General features: G+C 34.5%; 1 long non-coding RNA gene across 1 annotated transcript; it reads left to right on the top strand.

Annotated features, from left to right (window-relative positions):
* The first annotated feature begins 7,161 nt into the window (after window positions 1-7,161).
* Window positions 7,162-10,514, top strand: LOC145801409 (uncharacterized). The gene is made up of 2 exons (XR_014342832.1): window positions 7,162-7,398; window positions 9,861-10,514. It is a non-coding gene; the product is annotated as an uncharacterized LOC145801409 (long non-coding RNA).
* Window positions 10,515-23,096: the final 12,582 nt, after the last annotated feature.

Genomic DNA, 23,096 nt, shown 5'->3' on the forward strand with positions numbered 1-23,096 from the left:
ATGTGCTAATTGTGAATTATGTGCCATGTATTATATGCATCGTATTGATTTGTGCCATGTGTTATTGTGAACAGATACATATAGGTATGAATTAGACCTATCTGATTTGTTACTTTTAATAAGTTTGAATTAAGAAATTAGATAGGAATTAGAGCCTTATTCACCTTAGGATAATTTAATTTAATGTAATTAAGATTATGAGATTAATTTAATTTGAGTTAATTGAATACAATTTAAAATAGGAAATGAATTATTATTAAATTAGAGTTTTTCTATTCAACTATCTACTAGGAAACAAAAAGGAGTAGTGGACTTTGGTGAAGTCTAATGTGATTCACGTAGAGAGAGAGAGAGAGAGAGAGAGAGAGAGAGAGAGTGTGTGTTCTTGAGAGTTGAGTCCAAGAGTTCAAGAAGAAAGAAGAAAGGTAGGAGCTTGAGCTTTTTTTCAACAAATCACCAAATTAAGGTAAATTTCATCTCAAAATTCATGAAATTGAAATGATACACTGCTAATTCCTTAGCATCTAAGTTCAAATAGGACGAATTTTTGAGTAATTAAGAATTGTTGGAGAAAAAATTAAGTAGAGAATCCATAAATGCTCATAAGTGGAGAATTGAAAGAGATGGTGTAATATATTCACATGCATGGCATAATTCTTGAACAATCATAATCATACATTTAATTTCTTACATCTAATTTTAAATTTGAAGAGAAACTCCATGGGAGTTGAGAGTTTTGGCTCAAAAGTTGCAAATTTCATGATTTCACATTTTAACATTTGAAGTGAAATTGAAGTTAAGAATATACGATCATATAAATGAAGGATTGGATGAGTTGATTTTGAAACCTTAACATGCATGGCATGATTTACAATGAATTGTTTTCACACACTTAAATTCATGTATGGCTATCCAAATGTGAAGGAAATTCTATGAATTTTAAAGAGTAGAGCTCATACTTGTATGTTCATTACAATTACATATTAGATTGGAAGTTTACTTTCTTCATGATAATTCTTTAGTCATGGTTGTTGTGTTAATGGAATAAGGGTTAATCCTCCATGAAAGTATGAGTTTTTGGCTTAAAATGCATGGAATTGAAATGAGAATATGCACTAGTTGAGGTTCCAAAACATGCAAGATTTTTGGACTTCCAAACACCCAGCGCTGCATGTGCGGAAAACAGGGCAGATTTGAGGAGTAGTCTGCTTAAATTATAGGTGCGGGAGGCACGTGCGGAGATGGTCCCGCACATGCGGCAAGGACCCCTGCGCATGCGGCAGTTAGGTTGGTTCCGATTTTGTTTTTGCTCCTCTTTGCTACTTTCCTGGCCTCCGTTTGCATGGTTTTAAAGTGTTTGCATGTACATTTGCATCTCATGAACACCAACGAATAAAGAATGAAAGTTAGAACTGAACGATTGAACAACAAATAGAAACCGATCAAGTAAACATTGAATTGAATAGAACCGAATGAATGCATGAATTGTATATTGAGTAGTTGTGCTTGAAATTGTTTGTTTAGGTCGGACGCCGCTCCTTTAGTGCCTTTTAGCACGTGTTTCAAAGAGTCACTGTGAGTAACATTATTGTAAAACTATGTTCAATTATAATTAATTTCTGAATGATTAACTGTATTGCTTTCTAAAATGATATTGTTTACTGAATGAATGTTGTCCTATTTTATAAACTGTATTCGTGGCATCCATAGCAACTAACTATTACTGCTACTGTTACTGTTACAGAGATCTCTGTCAATTCCAATCTTTGTAACTAATTTTACTGTATTGATGGCCATCAACTGACTGTTCGGTCTTTAAGACCTACTGTACTGTTCTGCTATGGGATGTACCACGTATGACAGTAATAATTTCATATGACACTGAAATGTATGAATACTGTTTATTGAACTGATTTGTTACTAAAATTGACTGTTTCAATTGTTATAAGGACATCATTCATAAACCTTTTACGCATTTGTTATTCACTGGATTTTAGCTCACAGTTTATTATATATATGTAGGTGGCCAGGTACTGGAGAAAAGTTAGTGGCGTCAACCTGAATCCGTTTTGTCAAGCCAACCTAATGTGCCTCACCACGAGGTTTCGAATTGTTAATGTCAAGGTTGTTTGGGTGCTTTAAATCCACCCTTTTTGGAATGTTATTTGGAGTCAAGAGAACGTTTTATAATTTGTTTTCGCTTTGAGATTTAATTCCCTAACATGTCTTTTGTTTGTACTTGGATGTGTTTGGACTTAAGCTTTTATACATATGTTTGGTTATGGTCTTGGACTTATGTGTGTATCGGTAAATATATATAAAAGTTGTTGTTCATTCAAGTCCTCACAGCTCATTGAACGTTGTATATAATTATTGATTGGTTTCCTCCAGCCCCTTTATATTGTATTATTGTCATTATTGTTAAACAGGCCTTCGGTAATCACATATTACTAGCCGGTTACGACGTTAAACCTATAGGGGCGGGTTTGGGTCATGACAGCACTACTTTTAGTTTACTAGACAATACTTTTGCTAATACTTTATATAATGATCCAACTAGGCTTATTGGTTTATAGTCCCCAAGTCCTACTGGATTTTCAATCTTTGGTATTAATGAAATAAAGGAGCTATTAATTCCCATAACCAACCTGCCATTCCTATGAAACTCCTTGAAGAACTTCAGTAAATCACCTTTTATCATCTTCCAGAATTTTTGAAAATAGGCCATGTTAAAACCATCTGGCCCTAGAGCCTTGTTTCCATCACAATCGCTCATTGCAGTCCTGATTTCTTCCTCTGAGAATTCTGCTTCCAACCTTTCAAAGCCAGGACAATCATGGACTTATTTAAACTGACCACCTAACTTAGGTCTTACTCTTCATTCCTCGATAAACTAATTTTTAAAATGATCATAGACCTCTTTCCTAACTTTAGCAAGTTCTTCATACACAACAGTCCCAACAGTTATAGAAGAAATCTCATTTCTACTTTGTCTGTCCTTGGCCATCACATAGAAAAATCTGGTATTTCTATCACCTTTCAAGTTCCAATTGAGTCGTGATTTTTTCAACCACAACCACTCAACCATTCTCTCAAACTCCATACTTGATCTTTGACTACTACTCTTCTAGCTTTTTCAGTCTCATCTAGATCTCTAGATTCAGGAGATAAATCCAGATGATGAAATTCCTTTTCTGCTTCCTTCAACTTCACACTAACACTCCCAAAGACCTTTTTGTGCCATCTCTTTAATTCTAACTTCAATATTTTCACTTTCTTCAATATGACATAACCAGCCCATCCTTCAACTTATGTCCCCTTCCAGGTCTTCTCCACAAAAGTTGGAAAGCTTGGGTGTAAATCCCAAGCATTAATGATTCTAAAGGATTGAGAACCCCAGTCTCTTTCATCTTCCATTAGCAGCAGAGGAAATAATCAGAGATGAGCCTTGACAAACCCCATAACTTTAAGTTGAACACCTCCATCCATTTTGGATCCACTAATGTCGTTTCTATTCTACTCCACTTTTCCCCTACTATTGAATTGCACCAGGTATATTTTCTGCCAAGTAATGGTAAATCATTCACTTCACATTTCTCAGTAAAATCATTAAGCTCTCTCATTTAGATATATAAGATATAAAAAAACTAACACCTTGGTTAATTTAGTAATATGACATGATAACATTTCTTTTTCTTTTTTTCTTTTCTTTTATATAGTTTAACCAAATAAAATATGAGAGAAATCAATATATTTTCTTTTATTTTTTCACCTATTTACCCAAACAAAAGGAAAATAAATCATAATCTTTTCTTTTCTCTCCTAGGTTACTGAGAGGGAGATTAATGATCTGGTACTGGGCCAGACAGATCTAGGCCAGACAGAGTTTTGCCGGACAAGATTTGGGTCGGGCAAGTGTTGGGTCGAGGATGTGTGGCCCAGTTTGGAAAGAAGTTGCTCGGTTAAGGCAACGCTTGGTTGGACCGAGCTATATTTTTGGCGGAGGCGAAGCCAGTCAAGTGACCGGCGCTCGGAAAGGCGTGGTCAGCCGAGGTACTTGTTTGCTCGGCTTTGCCGAGATGTTGCCTAGCTCGGTCCTCATTTAACTTAGCTAGTGGAGTGCTTGGACATGAAGCACAGTACGACCGCTGGCGGAGAAGATGGTGCAGCTTGGCTGCCGAGCTCCCCATAGAGTGAGCGGACAGTTGAGATTAGGTGACGCTTAGCAGGATTTGTGCTGACAGATGGGATAGCAAAGCCACGTTTCGAGAGACCATTGGGAGCAGGTTTGGGACGCAGAAGGGTATATAAGCATGTCTGCGCCCCCCATACCCAGTATGATGAACACTTTGTAAGGAAATTCTTACACTCAAACACTCGTCTCTCTCTCTTTCTATCCCAAGGTGTGTGCTAACTTGATCGTCGGAGGGTTTTTCCGGCCACACACCGCCGGGTAGTTCACCGTCATTGTGCTCGCAGGTGATTAGATAGAAGCGGAGCTTAGAAAAAAGGAGTACGGGCTTGCCGGAATATTTGCTCCCCGTACAGTTACCAAAGTGTAGACCGTAGATCAATAACAAATAATTTTAGTTATAAAAAACTTTGTGCAACTTCAATTTTGAAATCATTCAAGTATTTAAATTGAAGAAAGTAGATGTGAGTGTGTAGTAATAGAATTAGTTTTAAACAATCATCTCAAGAATTTTTATTTGAAAGATGATGATATAATGCTTGATTTTTGAGTAAATTGTGAGTAAAATCTTGTGAGCGTGTTGTGAATGGAAATGGGATTTTAGAAATTGAAGTTTCAAATCTAACTTAACCTGGTTCAATTAAGTTTAGTTCCACGGATTTTGTAGTTAAATTTAGTTTAAAATTTTATAAAACCATAAATAATAGTTAGATCTTTAATTTTTTTCCCAGACCAAATTAAATCGAACTATGCTGAATGCTCCTAGTTCGCCCAACAGATTGTATGGCAACTACTTTTATGGATTGGGTTATTGGGTTTGATTATGTAATGGTGTGTGATCTGTCTGCTGTGTGTTTTGTGGTCGTTTGGGATTGGGTTATTGGGTTTGATTGTGGCTGCTGTGATCTGTTTGTTTGTGATACTTGGGCTTAGTGTTTCTTAAGGGTTTTTCCCTTGCGGGGTTTGGTCTCTCACCAATCCTTTGTGATTGAGCTTGTAGATGATTGGACTCTCTTCTCAGTGCTAACTTAGTTGGGATTGTTAGTTTGCTATGATACTTTCTACTGTTCTACTCTTTTATTTAATGTAATCTCATTTGATGTATGGTTTTATCATCAATAAAGATTCATTTTTTGCTGATTAAAAAAAAAAAAAACGCCTTTTGTGGAAGTGTTTGTTTCAACCCTGAATTGAGGATTGAGCGAGGTTGGTGGCTATGTCATTCCATTTACAATCAAATGGATGCACTGGATTATGTCAATAACTTTAAGTTTTTACAACTACTCCAAAGTATATCAATTGTTCCAAATAACTAATCCTAATGAGCAAGGATTTAAATAAGAGTATTGAGAGATAAATCGATATTAGTTGTGGTGCGGTGATATTTTGAAGTATTGAGCGATATATATAAAAAATTAACTGATGTAATTGTGAATTTTTAAAAGACACTAGTTGCTAAAAAGAGTTGTGCAACTTTATCACTTGTGAACCAATATTGATATGTATTGAGAATTGGCAAACACGCATGTGATTTTTTTCCACCTATTTATTGCGATGTATGAACATCAAAAGAGCCAAAATTCAATATGTGTCGACCAATACAAAACATTTTGACTCATATTTAAAACCATGCTAATGAGCAAATTCATTGTATGACCGAGATAAAGTTGTATATATCAATATTCATTTGAATAATTGTATAGTATTGAAATTTCATGATTATTTGTTATACTTGTGAGTAAACTTCTTTTTCTTTTTCTTTTTTTAGTAATTTTGTTAGTTTGTATAATATTTATTTTGTGGATGAGTATTCTAAAAACATTAATTAGCGAAAACATTACAAATTTTACATTCCTCGACCAATCTATTTTATAAGAGAATGTAAATTTGTTTCAAGCATGCTAACAATTGGAAATTTTTATAATACACTCTTTTTGGGGCATATCATATGTCCAATTATAATTTTTTTGTGATTTTCGGTTATGAGTTTAGTGGTAGATATTATGAGTCATTGTCGTCATGGGTCTTAATTATTTATTTATTAATAGCCCATTATGGAGCTAGTAATGACATATTGTAATTGATGTTTTGAATATGATGGTCTTTGGCTATGTCTCTAATGTTATTTAATTATGGTGGATGGTGATACTTTGGTTATGACATAAAGTGATTTGGTTATGAGATAAAGTGGTATTAAAAAAATAAAATGTCATATAAAACATTCTATAAAAAAATGTAATTATAATTTTTTTTTATAGTTTTTATGGGGTTGTTTGGGATAACTTAAATAAGTGTATTTTTTATCTTTTTATGAAAAGATGTGCAGAAAAGTAGAGAGATGATGTGATGGAAAAAAGATAAAAAGATAAAAAATGTGTACTTATTTAGGATAGCCAAACTTGGCCTATGGTTTCTAAATTCTAGAGTATTTTTTATTAAAAAATAATAATTTTTCAATGACTTTAATGTGAAATTAAAGTGGAACCTAACTGCCGACTAAGATGGGTTTGAGCTAGTCTACATTCTCTCTAGGGATATTTTCACCGCAGAAAGAATGTCAAAAAATTATTAAGAATATATGATATGAGATATCTATATAATAAAGTAGGACTGTTTTTAAAAATATATCAAAATATATGATACATTTAATTTTAATGATCTATCAATCCTAAATTTAGGAGTTGTTTGGGGTGTCATAAATAAGTGTACTTTTTATCTTTTTGAACTAAAAAATTGAGAAAAAAAACATGAATATTTGGGTTAACTTTTTAATTTTTTATGAAAAAATGTGTATTAAAAAATTGTATAAATTAATATATAGAGAAAAATTAGAATTGAAAATTGTGCAGCTATAATTTTTAATTTTTGATAAATAACGATAACTTTTTAACTTTTTAATTTTTTTTTAACTTGTCAAAACTTTTTAACTTTTTAATTTTTTTTTAACTGGTCAAACATGACGATATATTAACAGTTCAGATCAATGATAGTTCCGCCCAAACATCTGTCTCCCTAGCACCACACCTGTAAACAGTCCCACCGACCCCACCATCTCTCTCTCACTCTTTGTTCTTCTTCTTGAACAGAACCAAAAAAACCCAGCCTCTCTATCACAACTGTTCTTCTTCTCACCCACCCTCTTCACTCCTCCTCCTTCCTTTACATCCCTTACAACCCTTCGGATTTCAATTTACAGCTCGCAAGGGGTAAGATTTCAATTTACTCCTTCAATTTATTATATAGATATTTCTACACAGACTTTACTCTCTCTTTGATCTCTCTCTCTAGCTTTCTCTCTCATCTGTTGCAGCTTCGCGATAAACAGGTATGGTTCGATCATGTCAATGTCCGGGTCTCATTTGTTTCAAATTGGGATAGTTCATGTGTGCGATGACGATAATTAGATTCTAATTTGGAAATCATGATGTTTTCGGGTCTCTCTAACGTTTGTTGTGTTTGATTCTTCTCATTTTTAGGGTTTTGGGATGAAATCGATTCTAATTTCTATTATTTTTATTTTTTTATTTTTGTTCAAATTTTATGTTGTATTCATATATTGGAAATGACTTACCTAAAATAAGATATGGGTAGCGATTGCTGGAGATAGAACTGTTTTATCAAATCGGTTGAGTATGCTTTGTTGAATAGTGGTTTGTTGGTGTTTAGCCATTTAAATTCGCTCTTTCTGTCTCTGGTCCACACTCTCTCTCACTCTCTCTCTCTATATATGCATATGCATATCTGTTTTACTTAACACAGATCCTCCATCATTGCGATCCTTAATTAGAAATGAGAAGCACAGTGGCAATGGGGGTGAGGAAAAGTGCCGATATGTTGGCTTATACTGCCATGGCCACAACATGTTTGATAGTTTGCCTATGAGAGACCTACCACAATGATCAAACACTGTTCTGCTCTGAGTTACTGCTTCTCAATTGTCAATATAGCACACACACTTGGTCTAAAATACATGGCCAGATTTACATTCCAGAGATACACATATATGTGCATATGTATGTATGTGTGCTTACATAATTGGGAAGAAGCTAGGGCATGGTCATTCCAAATTGTGCAGAACACCATTGGGAGATTGATTTCAAGTCACTGTGTGATTTGCAGGCCCATATACAGTTCTTAGACATGCTTGCCCAAAGCTTTTTCAGCTATTAGGTATTTTGATTGTTGTGAAATAGAAGATTGGATTCTTTGATTCAAATTGAAAATTTGAGTTCAATTTGGATTTGAGTTAGTGTTGTGTGGTTTTATCAGTTGATACTCCTAATAATACTAATACACAATTTGCTATTGCTTTGTATCTTGATATAGTGACTTAATTAATGCTACATATCACTACTACTAATTAACAGTTTTAATTGTGTACAACCTTTTCCACACCATTGAGGGTTATTCTCTGCTTCTTTTCTTTTGTGTAGAACACCATTGGTTACCAAGATGAGTTCAATTTGTTGTCAAATTGGAGTTGGTTTTTTGATTTATTGTAACAAAAGCGCACCATTGAGTGTTTATGTTGGTTGTTGATTTAGATTTTGTTTTTCTTTTCTTTTCTTTTTTCCCTATTAGTTAGTGTCGTTTGGTTTTGATCCTAACATTATTTAGGCACGGGCATACACTAGTTGTCTCATAAAGTATGATAGGTGGGATAGGTGGTTTCTCCTCTTCCCCAAAACTTCATTCATGAAGCTTAATTTATGAGACAATTTCGCATTTAATTCTTAATGATTTTTTATCATTCTTTTTGCGGTATAAAGATCTCCCTACAGAAAATCAAGACTCACTCGGACCCACCTCAACCAACGGTTGAGTTCCACTTTAATTTTGGATTAAAGTCACCAAAAAACTATTATTTTCAACATTTTCTTAGATGTGTTTCAGCAGGAAGTCCTTAAACAGACCATGACAAGGCATGTCTCGTGACGCCGTCCATCATCGTCTTGCTGCCATCCGGCTTCACCTTGCCACTGTCATCTAGGTAGACCTAGTTATAGAGGAGGCAGTGTCGCGACCTAGGTTTGAAGATATATCAACTCCACTATGGTACTATCTATCAACTCCATATACTAAAGGCATGATGAAAACCTCCTTTCCCGGTCATTCTATACATCACTTTCCCTTGCATCTGGTAGCCTTTTTTTTGGGTCTGTGCATGTGCATGTGTGCCTATTAATTCTTAGTTTCTTTTAATGTAGTTTGTAGAATTCGCTTCCTTAAAGTTTATCAAAGACACAAAAAAAAAAAAAAAGGCTAAAAAGTCTTCCTAAATGAAAGTTATAATTAAAAATAAACAAATAAATAAATAAAAAACAAGATTTCCAAACAACATGACTTATTTTAACTATATGAGATCATCAAATCCTTTTAATATATAGTATTGTAAATAGGTTTTTTTTAACAAAGAGTATTCTTTTTTTAACAAAGAGTATTCTTTTTTTTAACAAAGAGTATTTTTGTAGCTTTAATGTCTCAAACTGCAAAACTTTTTTAAAAAATCTATTGTTTAAGCCATTCAACCGCAAATATTTGAAACTTAAAATTTCCATAATATTTCCTTAATTCCATTACACAAAATGGTTTGTTGAACCATTTTATCAACCTTCTTACGATCCACTAAAACCATTTTAGTTGAGCTTTTCTTCTCTTTGCATGCTAGGCCATTGTAGGAAGACTTAAGGCACCGCAAAGTACCTCTTCTGCTTGTTGTCAAGGAGAAAGATGATAAGTTGAAAAGGATTGCTAAGGAAATGTTCCACGAAGTCGATCATGGTGCAAGGAGCATAGATGACAGAAGAGATTTGTGAAATAGTTGAGGTTCCAAGTTGTGGTCATGCTGTTCCTTTAGAGAATCCCCTCCCTCTAATTAATGCAATTAGACGGTTTTTGAAGAAGTCAAAAAGAGTTTGATTCCTGAACCAGCATGGTTCCTTATAGATGTTTTCGTTTCATTCTAGAAGGGACAGACATGATATTGAACCGAATCAGTTCACATTAATTGGCAACCTGAATCTTTGTTATTAAGACTGAAGCCAAGTGACTTCATTGAACAGAGAAGATTTAGCTGTACAAGGTTCAACTCCAACAACACAGGCATTCAGTCTTGTTTCTGTGTAATGCTATTGGCTGTGTAAATTTAATTATCTCATAGATCAATCTTGTAGGGTTCAAGATTGAAATATTTGTGTGAAGGGACTGTAAGAAACCTCCTCATATTGGATGTTTATGTAATGGATGTCTTATTGCCCACAATTTTCAAGGTTGTAATGTATAATCCAATTAAAACTATTTATTTGCAGTGCACTTCAAGTAATAGTCATGGGTTTGCTTGTGATAATTTGAGAAAATAGGTTCTTTCATCTCTTATTTTTCAATTTTTATTTAGTTGGAATTTGATTTTAGTTGTACTAATGAAGTGTAAAAGCAATCCTCCAATCTGCCTAGTCAAAACTGCCAAAACCATCCAACCCAACTGCTAGTTTTGACCTTGTGCTCGCCAGCGGAAGGGATATTTGCAAAGGCAGTTCGGTTGAATATAATACTATGCCAATTGCAATTCTGTTTTGGCAAATTTTCCCAACTTTATATATTATATATATGTATGTATATATGTGAAGCTGCCACCCAATGGGTGAAAATCAGTGGTTGTGAATCCTCCAGACTGTGTTTACCAGTGGATGTGAAGGGGGTTGGGGTTGGGGTTGGGGTTGGTGGCGGGAAGTTGGGGAGGGACTGGAGGAAGGTGATTTAATGTATTTTTTATGACTGAGATTTAATATTACAAAAGTTAAAGATACAATAGTCAAAAGTTGAGGGCGTAACAACCAAACAATTGTGTCTCGAAATTCTCAATTCCCATACTCTGTCCCTCTGCTCTTGATTTCACGAAAAATTCTCATTATTGTGTTTTGAATATCTCAATTCTCATTATTATGTTTTAAATATCTCACATCATACAATTTGGAGTGCATCGAATTCCTGATTGTTCAGTCATCAATATCAGCTAATGAAATCACGAAAGGTTATTTGTTCACCTACACGACTGGTATGTGAACGATACGCACCTCTTTGATTAGTTAAAATAGTACGGTAGACTCAATTTGGAGTTGTGGACTACTATTTTAACCAATTAGAAGTAAGTGTATTATTCATTCAATTGCCAGACCTCTTTGATTAGTTAAAATAATGCAGTAGATCCAATTTGAAGTTGTGCACTCTACTATTTTAACCAGTTAAAAGTAAGTGTATTATTCATTCAATTGCTAGGCGAGTGAACAAATTCATGCTTGAAATCATGGCGCATGCAACGCAACCATCATTTCCTACAAAAGAGAGAAGCTAGCTAGCACCATCTCCCTTATGATATAATTTTTGAGCAGCAATTTGTGACTGAACATACGACCACATCAGAAGCTGAATTGATAGCACAAAATTGATGCCATCAACCCAAACTTGTGGGTAAGACTAGCCACAACACTATTCCTAGTGCTATTAGTGTGGAAGCAAAAGCAAGAACGCGACAACGTGTCACAATTTTGGGATATCTGTCTCAAAGCAAAATTGTTACTACAGAAGCAGTGAAAGCAAAGGTGAGAGTCAAGAGAAATGCATGATAGAAGGAAGGCTTGTCCTCGAAGATGACAGTTGGAACTGGGTTACCTTCTATTTCCTCATATGGCATAAATTGTTTAAATCCACAACCTGTTACATATACCACTCCAAAAATCATCTCATCTAGAGGAGGCAGGGTAAAAGTTAAACCCACTTTTTAAATCTAGTGATATGTTAAGAAAATGATTGGTTGTATATCTATAAGTATGCAAAATTTCAGCCAATTACAGATTGCCACGTATTGCAAAGGCCTATAAAATATGACGCGATTATTGACAAATTAAATCTTGTCATGTGTCTAATGGGTCTCAAATCAAAATTATATGGTGATCAAATCAAATATTTCCACATATTAAATTGATGCAATAAGTCTTTTGACTAATCAAATTAAGTAATAGTGATTCAGCAAATAAGTTTTTAACTAATCAAATAAGTTTTATGGTACACCATTAAAGTGATAGTTTGGTATTTATCTGAAAATAAATCAGAGATAATTATCAAAGAGTTAAAATCTATTAATCTCCTCTATTCATTCTTATAAATGGGGTGATGGCCACTATAATTTTATATACAATTTACCATATAATTCTACATACGCAAAATCAAGTTGGAGAATCTATATCAAGTAAGAGAAGGTTCCATCGGATTCAAGCTCTAAAGTCCGGAGGTCTCTTTACCAGAGGCTATCAATTTCCATAAAGTATAAAGGTTGTAGATTCAAGTCAAAATTCATCAAATTTATCTTCATCTACTAAATTGGAGAAGTTTCTACAATCTGATTTGGGAAAAAGCTATCAAACCCTCAAATCAAAGTTCCACAAATTCACCATCTTCTTCAATCTACTTGAGGAGATTTCGTCACTTAATTCGGGAACAAGCTGTCAAGTTCTCAAATCAACTTATTAAATAAAAGAATCAGAGGATTTTATTTGATTAGAAATTGTACTCATTTTATTTTAAATTAATAAATTTATATTTGTTACTTTATTTTACAGACAAGAAATTTGGTACTCCCTCCGTCCCAAAATAATGGTCCCTTTTGGGGAATCCAACTTTTTTTGGTAGTACAATTACTGTACTTTTAAAAAGTTGATTTTCCAAAATTACCCTTTGATAGTACACTTTTTTTAGAATATCAATGTCATAATTGTACTTTTTATATTATTTATGAATTTAAAAGAAGGGCAAAATGGGAAGTTTATATTATTTTTGTACTTGATTTTTGAAGAGGGACTAATATTTTGGGACAATGAAAAATGGAATAAGGGACTAATATTATGGGACGGAGGGAGTATATAATATCATTTTCCAACTCAAAAACATGACATGGATGCCTTTTTTAAATTGAAAAATGATATACAAGCCTACTTTCTAAATCTATTTTTTAGATCCAATGATGTGTAAGTGATATAATTGATTGATGATTAGAAAATATATGAGTGTTTTTTTAATATCTTAATTGATTGCCACGTCACAGGATTTGAAAATTGAGTCTACTTTTTTTATCTTGAATAGCAATGCTCTTTTAAAATTTAATATATAGGATTACATTTATAATTTTTGAGGTAAATTTCACTTTACTTTCTTGTGGTTTGGGTCATATGCAGATAACCTCTTTATCATTTGAAAATAATCACATAATCCTCATGTAGGGGTTAGTCCATAAACCACGTGAGGATTATTTGTTGCTTTTAGTTTAGTCTCTTCACTTTCAAGTATAATAGTAACTTATTACACTTTAAGTCAAGTTGCAATCTTACTCTTTCATCTATTTACTGTTAACAAAAGTAATGGAACTCATCATTTTCAGCATATATGACATTTTTTTTTTTTTCATTTCATTACCTTAATACTTTTATTAAAATCTCGCTTTAATCTTGACACTGTGTCACCAAAATTTCACTTTAGTTCATCCACTTTCAATTTACGTTAGCTTTATTAACGGTAAATGGACGGAATGGTAAAATAAAAATTTGATTTAAAATATAGAGAGTTGACTATTACAATTGAAAGTGAATGTATGAAAGTGAAATTTTGATAAAAGTGTAGGGTACCCAGGGGCGGAGGGCCCAAGGGGGTCACGTGCCCCCTGAGTTTTGGATTTTTTTTTTTTTTACAAACATAAAGAAAATATTTTATATAAAAATATTTATAAAAATATTATTTAGAGTGAAATGTCAATGATATTTTTAAAATTATAAGAACAATAATGATTATTTTGATTAAAAATAAAGAGACTACGATATTATTATCTATGAAAATTTCAATATAATGGTGATCTTTATCATTATTGATATGCAAAAATAATTAATCTCAATGAAAATATAGAAATTATTGAATTGTTAATTACATTTAATATGCACGGTTCATCTTCCATGTGTTTCTTTATTATTGGTTGGTAATATCATATGTCAATGATTGCATGGTAGACTATTATATTGAATTTTTACGCATATTTTGTATAAAAAATTACTTTATCATTATATAATTTATTTTAACACTTTATATCCATGATTTTTTTTAATGTTGTCCATGATACACTAATTACAAATAACATATTCACTTTGTTTGGTTTGAGTTTTTCAAAAACACTTTTCAAAAAATTTCACATTTTTGTTTTTCGTATGTTTTTGTTTTTATTGAATTTTTTTAATATTTTAAGTAATATTTTTAATTTTTAGACACACCTAACATAAATATACTTAAAAAGTATAATTTTTGCGAAAAAATCTTTAAAAAATTCACTAAATACCAAAAATATAAAAAAAATACAAAAAATCAGTACATTTTTCATATTTTTATGTATTTATTAATTTTTTAAAATATTTTTTTACAAATATTTTATTTTTTTTTAGATACATCATGCATCTAAAAAAGTAAAAAAAAAATGCTTAAAATTTTAAAAATATTTACTAAAAACAAAAAAAATAAAATAAAATAAAAAATAAAAACTTAATTTTCAAAAACTTAATTCAAAAAACTCAAACCAAACACACTGATTATTTTTTATTTTTATCTTTCTTGAAGTCAATCGTAAAAATTTATATGAAATATTTTTGTAAATATTTTCAATATTATAATTAAGAAGTACCCCCTCTGATTTATTTTTTTGGCTCCACCACTGGGGTACCCCATTTAATTTAAATTTTAACAATTTTGTCATTCAAGTTTTCAAATTCAGTCAATTTGATCAAATTTTAAACGGACGGTTTAAATAGTTATTGAAATGATAGTGAAATATACATATGTTCACTAAAGCATGTGTTCTGTGTCAGTTTGGCTCTTAAAATTTTTAATTTTGTTAATTCAATCCCAAAACATTGATGAAAAAGATGAAACATAACTTTACAAATATTGAGGGATAAAATTGAAACTTCAGGAATAAAATGACAACTATAGTTGAAATTTATAATTATTTTGTTTATGAAATGATGATTTAAACCAATTTGATTCAAATTGAAAATTTCAAGAAAAAAAATTTGATAAAATTAAAATGTAAAGGACACGAAACACATATTTCAAGAATTATAAACGTAATTTATTCTTTATATAAAAAATAAGAGACATTTACAAACAAGTTTTAATTTATGAGCTTATACTCTATTAAGTCCTAATTAAGATTTTTTGAACTTTCAAGTCCCATTAATTTTTTAATAGTTGGAATCGCTCTTCAAACAATAATTGTTCATAATTTATGATTATCTGTAAAGGAATATAATGATTTAACATTTATTTTGATTTTTAAAACTTTAAAACATCAACTTTCAAATTGAAAAAACTTATAATTTTTTTTTATTATGTGCAAAAAAAAAAACTTTAAGTGTGTTTGGTTTCAGTTTTTTGAAAATTTAGTTTTTAGTTTTTTGTGTTTTTTTGTTTTTAGTGACTATTTTTAAAATTTTAAACATTTTTTTTTTACTTTTTTAGATGCACCTTACTTAGATGTATTTAAAAAAGTAAAATATTTGTAATAAAATATTTTAAAAATTAATAAATACACAAAAATATGAAAAATGTACTGAATTTTATTTTTGTACTTTTTTTTATTTTTGATATTTAGTAAATTTTTAAAATATTTTTTCACAAAAATTATACTTTTTAAGTGCATTTATGTTAGGTGTGTCTAAAAATTAAAAACAATTGCTTAAAATACTAAAAATATTCTGTAAAAACAAAAAAAATACGAAAAACAATAAAATAGAATTTTCTAAAAAGTGTTTTCAAAAAACTAAAACCAAACAATGTTTTTTTTTTTTGAAAAACTAAATTATTTTTTTGTGCAAAATTGAAAATTTTATGTCTATAAAGGAGTATGATGATGGAACATTGATGTGCAAAACTGAAAAAAAAAAAAAAAAAACTTTAAAAATGAAAAAACTAATAATGTTCTTAGTTTTAAAATTGAAAAAAACTGTTAATGTTATCGGTGTTATTGGATAGTTGAATCAAATCAATAAGTAGAAGAGTAAAAACGTTTAATCTCATATTCTGTTTTTTTTTATTAGTTAATAAAATAATTATCTGGAACATTACTATGTAAAATTGATAATGTTCTTAGTTTTAATAATTGAGAAAAATTGATAATATTCTTAATTTTACTAAATAGGACTTATTGATTTAAAAAATCTTAAATAGAACTTGAGCTATCATAATATTTGTGAATAAATTTTTTAGGTAATTAACTAAAAAAATAAAATAAAATAAAATTTTAGTTGGTTTTGCCAAGAAGAGCTTCTGAAAAACGTTGACAAATCAAAGTGGTCCAATCCGTTGAAGAAATTCTATTAGAGATTGGGCTGTGTAATTAAACAATTAACAATTGATTGAAAGTGATTGGTTTGGTGAAATCAATAATTTTGTATGTAAGTCGGATTTTGTGGAAAATGATTGGGCGGTTCTGAAGGGTGATGTGTTTATATTTTTCACTAATTATTATATATTATGTCTTTTAATATTTTTTAATTATTTAATATAAAATCATAAATTTCGCATTTTCTACCTATTACAACACCTCTTAAGTACCTTAAGGACCGTACTGTAGTAACACCCAATAATTACTCCATTTTTTTGACCATTCATGATCAAATAATGCTTGGTTTGAGTTTGATCTGAATTGATAACAGAAATCTACTTCTTTTTCTTTTTCTTTTTCTTTTTCTTCCTTTTTTTGTTTGGAATGTGTATCCCAATCAAAATCAATCAAACGACCTTGATTGAGTTGCCGAATTAACTCTGGACTATCAGTGAAAATCTTAATCGTTTTCATGCCACTGATGGTGCACCATCGTAGAGCTTCCACAAAAATTGCCGAAGGCGCAAGAAAGGACATGCGATTTGTTGTAATATGTTGGCCCAAGCGATCCACACCCACCCATGCCGCTCCTCCTTTAAAAGATTGCTTCTGCCAAGCACCATCTATGAGCAATATGTCTGCTCGGCCCTAGCGATTTGCTGTAACATGAGAAATCTACTTTTCATATGTACAATTCATGCCCATGCTCATTCACTTCCACATTAATTAATTAGTTTATATAATTATTCAATCACCAACCTTATTTGACAAGTTAAATAAAAGAAAATACTACATATGATATGTGAAAAAAAAAGGGTCCTCAAATTAATTTTGAAACTTTTGGAACTATTGTCCCAAGTTCTAATTTTTGGAACTATAAAGCTAATTACAATTAAAAAATTATATTGTCCTTATTTATCTGGGTGTCTATTTGTCTGCAATTTCACCTTTCTGTCTATGTCACCTAATCAAACTCTTTTTTTTAATCAATGAAGGTTAATTGTTAGTTGTTAATTGTCCACAATTCAACCTCTGTTCATGTCACCTAATCAACCCTTTTCTTTTCTTTTCTTTTCTTTTTTTAATCGGCAAAAGTCAATTATTAGTTATTAAATTAGCACTTATAGGAATTAACTTTCTCACTTTTGCAAAGTATCAAATTTTTGCCTCCTAATTCAATTCTCCTTAAAAGGAAAGTTGAACTCATGACTTAGTTAAACTTTTAAAAAAGTCATAGTGACTAACTAAGTTAGATTTAGTTGATTAGCCAATTGACCTATTTGTTCATATCAGTCACCTCTAGCCGCCGGCCACTTCCACCAACTTTTTTGACAATTATTCACTGATTGGCAACCGATGGTTGTCTGGTGATAGTAGGAAAAAAAATATATATATATATCTTTTGAACAATAATTTGCCTTTCACGCTAAATAATTTCCCTAATCACGGCTTTACAACTAAAATAAAGCAATCCTTAGATCTAATACTCTACAGTCCTTAAAATGAATTTCTCAACAGTTTTTTCAAAAAATAATAATAGACACTTTATTTTGAAATGATAATTTACAATGCATTTATAACTCCATAAAGAGTGATTGAGCCACATGTATGGATGTAAATTTGGCCTGGGGTGGCCTATGTTGGGTCTCACAGGCTCCCGTCAAAATTCAGACTAGGCCGGGCCACGGGCCAGGGGGTATTCGGGCTTTGGACAGGCTTGAACATTTTTTTTTTTTAATTTTTTTTATCAAAATTTTATTATTTTTCATAAAAAAAAACACTGGGCCTCGGGCGGGTCAAGTAAGCCTGACCTTGAGTCGGCCTTAAGTGGGTCGATGGGCCGGACTAGGTTTCAAAATGATGGCCCAGGGTCAAGCCTAGGTTCTTGGGCTGGGGCTCAGGTCCGGGCCCAAACGAGCCTACATGGGCTGGGCCTATCCTGGGCCGTGGGCGGGCTTCAGACAGCCTACAAGCCGCAGGCTATTTTTACGCTCCTAGCCACATGAAGTCCATAAAGGGCAATTGTCCCTCCTCAAGATTCTGCAAAATCAAAATTGTATCTATAATTTTAACCTTGTTTTACATTTTGCACCCCCTAAAAATTCTTGTACCCCCTTAAATTTTTGTAGTCCATTCTTTAATTTTTTTTCCCCAACAAAATATCTACAATTTGGCCCTTCAAAGTTGACTTTGTTCCAAAATTCTCATCATATATTCTCTCTCTATTATGATTTTTTTTTTTTACAACAATGATAAAAAATTTTAATTTTGAAACTCTAAAGAGAATTATAGTGACGTGGGATGTGGGAAGAGAAAAAATAGAATTAGAGTTTTTTTTAGAGTTTTAAAATTAGAGATCTCAATTTTTATTCTTTTTTTAACAGTAGAAATTTTTATTAAAATGGTCAAATGATACATACAGAAAAGTCTATCCCATAAAATAAAGCTCACACCAAATAAAGTAAAAATTATCAAAGAAAGCACCTATGTAAAAACTACGAAAATATCAAGACATAAAACTCATACGGCAAAACAAACAAACGTCGATTATAAGAATTCAATAATAAAATAAGTTTGAAATAAAAACATAAGTTACAATCACAAAAAGATAAGCTACAATCACAGAGCCGATAGACTCCTAGTTAAACAACCAAATACTAAACAAACAGGTAAAAAAGAAAAAATAAAAAAAATAATCTCAATGTGCTCACCAAAGCAACACAGACCAGATCAATGTATTAGGGAGGAGGAATCCAGTCACCACCAAGAACCCAAAGGCAGCAGAAAACAAACCAGTGTGCTCACCAATACTACTATAATATAAGAGGGAGTTGGGAGAAGGGAGCTTCTATTTGCACACATTCATTTCACTTTATGCACATGTTTAATGATAATTATTTTTATTATAATTTTATTTCGAAGTGAAATTATTATTATGAACATCACACACAATTCAAATAAACACATTCGGAAGTTGAATGTCGAAAAAATAAAAAAATAAATTCGAAATTCCACTATCAAAAGAAATGATTACTATGTTTGTTTCTGTACGGAGTGAAATATCCGTCGCCTCCCGTACACCTTGAACTCAAGTTTCGCGTAACGACGTCTGTCTTGGAAACACAGAAACGGTGAGCTGCCCGGCGTTGTGTTGCCGGATAGACCCTCCGACGATCAAGTCAGATCACTTGAGGAAGAAGGATATGTTTTTTTGGAGAGAGAGAGTTGTTCAGCTAACATACCTCCAACGGTCCCTTTCCATTCCTTTTTCTAGGCTGGCCATGCAGCCTCAGGGATTGTGCGCGCACTACCTCTGTTGTCCTCTCCTGGACAGGTGGCAGTGCTCACCTCTCACCACCTTACGCGTGTAAAGGCTAAAACCTCCAAGTGGTACATATGGAACCGCCAAACGGTATTGACGCGTGCCAGGAGTGGATTTCCCTTCCGTCTTACCACTGGTCCAGGTGGCACGCCCTACCGGGATATCATGACCGACCTATCCCCTGGGTAGAAACAAAGCCACGATCAAAACGCCCGAGGCGCGTCGACCTCTAACCAGACTGACTGCCCGGTTGGCATGTCGCCCGCCAAACCGGTCTAAGATCACTCCGGGTTATGCTCTGCTCGGTCCAGATACAGCGTTGTAGATCTGAGCGAACAACTAGCCGAATCACAACTCGGCCCGGCGTAGGCACGACTTCCACGCTCCGGTCGATAAGTATAGCTCAGCTTGTCATGACCGACCGGGGAGCTACACCAACCGAGCAAACGGCTCTCGCCTGGTCCGTCGCAGTGCGAGCCAATGTAGCTCGGTCGTACTAGTCTGGCTCAAATCTCCCTCTCAATTGCTTCTTAATCCCATCTGAGCTGAACATGATTGGATTACATATACGGTTGAGCTATCTCATTCGGTCGGTCCCTGAATTGCGCCAATGCCGAGCCGAGCGTGATTGGGGTCACCGCCATGGCTGGGCTATATCGTTTGATCGGCCGTCGAATTGTACCAGTAGTCTTGTCAAGGGTCATATAGCCATACTGACAGCGCTCTTCTCGATGCCACGTGGCTCCACACTATTGGGACCGTGCAGCCCCACAGCTGTCTCTCACGCGCAGAATTCAAACGGCTGCCGCTGTTTGGGTTTCCCACCTTTTTATTTGTACACAAGAGGTCATTCATGCCCCCCCCCCACTGTTCATCTCCATCTTTAAGCCTCAAAACCCTAGCTCTCAAGACCTCTCAACTTCTGCCATTGCTGCCGTTACTGTCCCTTTGCCTCCTCTACATCCGTTTCTGTTCCTTCAAAAGCTGCAATCGAACTCGAGGGACTGAACTCTACTTAGCATCTGATTTTGGTGAGTTTTTCCATTCCTTCCTCGCACTTTAACGCTTTAGTTCTTCGTGTTCTTCATTTCTTCGTTCCTGTTCTTCGCGTTCTTTGCTTGGGACCGTTGGTGCTCCCCTTGTTTGCGTAGAACTTGTATACATTAGGGAAATCGAAATTGAAGGAATGAATGGGGCCTTTGAGCCCCTGGTTTCCCTTGGCTTGAACGAACGAACTTCGTTCTCGGGATGAACAGAACAAACACTGGGTAAAACCGAGCTAAACCCTCATTTAGATCCATAAATAAGACTTAGCCGAGCAAAAAATTGTTCGAGGTCTCTTCTTGGGGCTTCGACCGAGCTGAAAGCCGGAACCGAACTAGAAAGGCCAAAATGGCCAGATAATTGAACCGAGGTAGAGTCGGACCGATCGAATTGCCCAGAAACCTTTCACCAAGCTAGGAACTCCACATTGAAGCCGTGCAATTTATGCCGCGCTAACACTTGAACTGATCTCTTAATAATGCAGAACAAACTAGGACTGACCAGGCCTGACCAGCATTACTTCCGGTGAAGCTCAAAGTCCGAGCAAAGACACAAAATTTTTCACAGAGATACGAACTAAATCACCCAACAAATAAAATCAGGATAGATGGGGAAATACCGGTTCATGGTGAGCTTTCCCGGTGCATTGGCCGAGTTCCGTAGGGAGTACAGCATCCCAGATGGCGTCCATCTAGAGCTGGCCAAGAAGGGAGATACCCCATGGGGCGAGCTAGATAAGTGCCCCTTCACAGTCGTGTCCATAGTGGAAGGAGGGCTTCGCTTCCTGGTCCAGCCACTAATCTGCGAGTTTTTGAGGCAGACCAGACTGTGTCCGACCCAAGCCTCCAACAACACATACAAGATAATAAATGGTGTAGCCGAGCTAAATAGGAGACTCGGTTTGAATCTCGGCCTTATCGAGATATTTCATTAATACAGCCTTAGCAAAAATAAAGGTGGGTTTTGCTAGTATCTGAAGGTCAAGAAGGGCCGAGCAAAACTCATAGAGGGTAATCTAGATAAGGAAACGAATGACGACGATTTCTTGTGGGTGTTCGGTCGTTATGAGGACACTGAGGCGCCCATACCGGGCTGGTACATTAGGAAAGACTTTGGGAGTGCTGGTGAGTAGCTCGGTGAACTGCATTGTCTTTTTTCTGTATTGGTTTTTCTCTTGCCGATCTAACACTTCTTCTTTTTGCAGATTACAAGCTTTTGGCAGAAGACTACAACCGCGCTAACCAGGAAGCCATTAGGGTTTTGCTGCGTCACCTAGCCGAGGAGTGAGAATCAGTAAAGCTGCTCGGCTTTGAACCAACCTACCATTACACAGCGCCGCGCAAGAGCAGGGTCACCGACTTTCTGCATGCGCCTTCCCCAGAACCAGATCCAAGTCTTCCACCGATCAAACTCGTTCCTTTCACAGCCGAGCAAGAAATGGCGAAGATTCGAGCGATTAAATCCATGATCACCGGTGAAGCAAGTGACTCCCAGCCACCGGAAGCCACTGGGGGGGACTTCTTCCACGCTAATTGTGCCGGACAAGGGGGCTGTGCTAGCTCTAGCCAGCGAACAAGTTGCTGGCCGATCCAAGAAAAGGCAGAGGAAATATATGGCCGGATAGCGTCTGGCGGATGAGGACTCAACCGAGCAAGTTTCAACCGACTTGGGGGATCAGACCGATCAACCACTCACCGGGCCATCCAAAAGCCCAAGTGCCCCCTCGGTCTGGTAGCCCGAGTTCAAGTACAAAGGCGGGGCTGTCTCTGCTGCCGACTCAGTCTACGTAGACAAGGATTATTCTCTTGGTTTCAACATGACCAAGGGACTGATCCTTCCCGCTGACATGAAGAAGCACGACGAGCTGTCCGACCTGAAGGTGATTAGCTCGGCAACAAAGTCAATTGTGTTGGTAAGTTAAGAGACTCTTTTGTTCATTAAGTTTTTGCTCGGTTTTTGAATTTTGATAATCTTCATTTGTTTTCAGGCCGCGCAAAAGAACTACTTGGCCCACGAGCGAATGATCACCGTGTGGCAAAGTTTGCGGGAAGCAATTTCCAAGAACAAGGCCAAGACAGTCGAATTGGCTAAGCTGAAGGCCGCACAGGAGGCGGCAGAGGCCGAGC

The sequence above is a fragment of the Camellia sinensis genome, chromosome 10, assembly GCF_055761805.1.
Source record: "Camellia sinensis isolate YWXY chromosome 10, ASM5576180v1, whole genome shotgun sequence".
Lineage (NCBI taxonomy): Eukaryota > Viridiplantae > Streptophyta > Magnoliopsida > Ericales > Theaceae > Camellia > Camellia sinensis.